Source organism: Apium graveolens, chromosome 11 (genome assembly GCF_009905375.1).
Source record: "Apium graveolens cultivar Ventura chromosome 11, ASM990537v1, whole genome shotgun sequence".
Classification (NCBI taxonomy): Eukaryota; Viridiplantae; Streptophyta; class Magnoliopsida; order Apiales; family Apiaceae; genus Apium; species Apium graveolens.
The window spans coordinates 47752876-47756197 of record NC_133657.1 but is presented as its reverse complement, the minus strand read 5'-3'; the positions used below and the strand labels follow the sequence as shown (position 1 = coordinate 47756197).

Here is a 3322-nt window from a genome sequence, read left to right as displayed (position 1 = left end):
GATCTAACACTCTCTAAAAGAGTTCGGTTCCTTCTATCTGCTATAACGTTCTGCTGGGGTGTGCCTGGTGCAGTTAACTGGGATTCTATCCCATTTTCTGATAAATATTCCCTAAATTCTCTAAGCAAGTATTCGCCACCACAATCTGATCGTAGTGACTTGATACTTTTATTAAGTCGCTTCTCCGTTTTAGCTTTGTACTCTTTGAACTTATCAAAGCACTCAGACTTATGGTGCAACAAATAAACGTACCCATATCTAGAATAATCATCAATGAAAGTGACGAAATATTCATAACCACCTCTTGCTCGGATATTCATGGGTCCACATAAATCAGAGTGAACCAATTCTAACAGTTGTTTGGCTCTATTCCCTTTTGCCTTGAAAGGCCTATTAGTCATTTTACCTTCCAAGCAGGATTCACAAACTGGAAATGGCTCCACTGCCAATGAGCTTAAAGGCCCGTCTACTACCAGTCTTTGAATCCTCCTCAAGTTAATATGACCTAATCTCAAGTGCCAAAGATATGTTTGGTTCAAACTAGAAGGTTCCTTTCTTTTAGTAGAGTTAGAAGATGTGTTGTTCAATTCCCTAAATTGCAGTTGCATGATAAGTGGCATTTTATACCACTTAGAACGTCTTAAAATGGCTTAAATTGGTGTCTTGAAATCAAGTATTTTGTGTATTTGATGCGTTTTTCTAGTGTTTATGCATTTCAGGGTATTAGTTGCATTTCGGGGGAGGAATCATCAAGAATAAGCCTTGGCATGTGTTCACCATTGCGAGAGGAAAGGAATGGGCAGATTACGGCGAAGAAACGGAGCAAGCTTGGAATTTTTCCAGTAGGGTCCTGCGCGCCCGCGCAGCAATGCTGAGCGGCCGCGCAGCAGCCTGCGCGCCCGCGCAGATATGCTGAGCGGCCGCGCAGGGTCGGGAAAAAATACAAATTATTTTAGACTTCTACTTCTGTTTGGCTTCCAACTTCTTTGTAATCTGAGTTTTATGGGACTATTACATAGGTAGATTTGAGACGTTTTCACGGAGAGTATTAAGGAGATTATATTTTAGATTGTGTTTTACGCAAGAAGCAAAGGAGATAAGGAAGAAGACCGATTTAGCACACCGCAACGAAGAGGAAGCATATATTCTTGTGATTCTTGTTTCGTTGTAACGTTGGATGCTAGTTTTCTTGCTTTGACTTATTTACTCTTGTGACGTACTCGGTTTTAATATAATTAGTGTAGTTATTATTTTCTTGTGTTGTTTGTCATGATTTCATATGAACCCATGATGGCGATAAGTTCTATTATGGGCTAATTGTGATCATGAGGTTACAACGGATTTATTATGGAATTCTTTAGTTAATTGTTTAATACTTTAGTGTGTGATGATTGCATGATATCTAGTATTGGTTGTGCGTATTCGTCTTATGTGCGTCGCAAACATATAAGATAGGGTGTTAATCTCTTGTGAAGCGACGGTGGATCTTGAGATTTAGAACTTGCCATGCTAGCATAGGTTCATGTACGTTGAGCATGATTAGTGGGTAACTCTAACAGTTTTATTTGCCCTATGTAATCAAAAGAAATAACTTGTGCTTAAATCGTTGTGTTGTCAATTTCTGTAGACATATAGGAACTCAACATAATTGATGACTATTCAACTTCTATCTTAATTGAGGATGTTTGGTAGAATGGTATTAGTACAATGAAAGTTGGCTTTTATCAGTTTTGTGTTATTCGATTAATATCATCACTGTCACATGCTAAAGGTAATAACAATGGCTATATAAGGAAGTAATAATGAAGTTATGATCTCATGAGTGTTTTATTATTGATAATTTGAAGTGTTAGTTAAGTGGTTAATTAAGTAGTTAATTATAGTTAATATTTGATCAACAATTTTAAGTGTTATTATCTTAACATTGAGAAGTAATCATACATTGGTGAGTGAGTTTAATTAGACAATAAATTAGTCTGAGTCTCTGAGGGAACGAACTAGAAAGTATTCTATATTACTTGCGAACGCGTATACTTGCGTGAATATTAGCGCGTGTTTTCGCTCTAACAAGTTTTTGGCGCCGCTGCCGGGGACTCGGCGTATTTGTTTAGTTTATGTACTTACCATCATTGGTCATTAGGACTCAGTGATTAGGACGTAATAGTTACTTACTCTTTTCGGTTGTGTTTCAGGTACTTTAGCAAGCGTTTATGCAAACTCGTTCTCGTGCTCGCAAGAGGACTTTAGATACAGCTGAGGAGACAGACGAAGTTCTTGATATTCCGGAGAAGTTAGATTTTGAGGATTCAGATTCAGGAGCTGAGCAGAAAGAACCAGTAAACATGGGAGATCGTATTGTTCAAGCTGATCCAGCTCTTATGGATTTTTCTCGGCCTAAAATTGATGATATTCAGTCAAGCATCCTTCATCCGGCTATTCAAGCTAACACCTTTGAAATCAAGCCGGGCACTATTCAGATGGTGCAGAATTCTGTTTCTTTTGGAGGAGCGGCAACTGAAGACCCCAACATGCACATAAGAAATTTTGTCGAGATCTGCAGCACTTTTAAGTATAATGGCGTGACTGATGAGGCTATCAAGTTGAGGCTTTTCCCATTCTCACTGAGGGATAAGGCTAAAGACTGGTTACATTCTGAACCAGCTGGGTCCATCACTACGTGGCAAGATCTTGCGCAAAAGTTTCTGGTGAAGTTTTATCCAATGGAAAAGACTGCTGCTATGAGGAGTGCTCTTACTCAGTTTGCGCAGCAACCTACAGAATCTATGTGCGAGGCTTGGGAACGCTACAAGGAAATGTTGAGAAAATGTCCACATCATGGAATGCCGGATTGGATGGTGATCACTGGTTTCTATAATGGTTTGGGGGCCCAATCTCGGCCCATGCTCGATGCAGCAGCTGGAGGCGCCTTATGGGCTAAAAGCTATACTGAGGCGTATAATCTTATAGAGACGATGGCTGCAAATGAGCATCAAAACCCAACTCAGAGGATGACGTCAGGCAAGGTATCAGGTATTCTGGAAGTTGATGCAGCCACCGCTATTGCAGCCCAGCTCCAAGCGCTATCAATGAAGGTCGATTCTCTGGCTACGTATGGAGTTAATCAAATAGCTATGGTTTGTGAGCTTTGTGCAGGTTCTCATGCTACGGATCAGTGTTCTCTTGTCAACGAATCTGTTCAGCATGTGAATAATTATCAGCGACAACAGCAGCCTGTGCCAGCGACCTATCATCCTAATAACAGAAATCATCCAAATTTCAGCTGGGGGAATAATCAGAATGCGATTCAGCCAACATATCAGCA

At 40.1% G+C, this 3322-nt stretch overlaps 1 non-coding gene across 1 annotated transcript; it reads right to left on the bottom strand.

The window, feature by feature from the left end:
* Positions 1 to 2735: 2735 nt before the first annotated feature.
* On the bottom strand, positions 2736 to 2842 carry LOC141698848 (small nucleolar RNA R71). Its single transcript, XR_012565347.1, has one exon. It is a non-coding gene; the product is annotated as a small nucleolar RNA R71 (small nucleolar RNA).
* Positions 2843 to 3322: the final 480 nt, after the last annotated feature.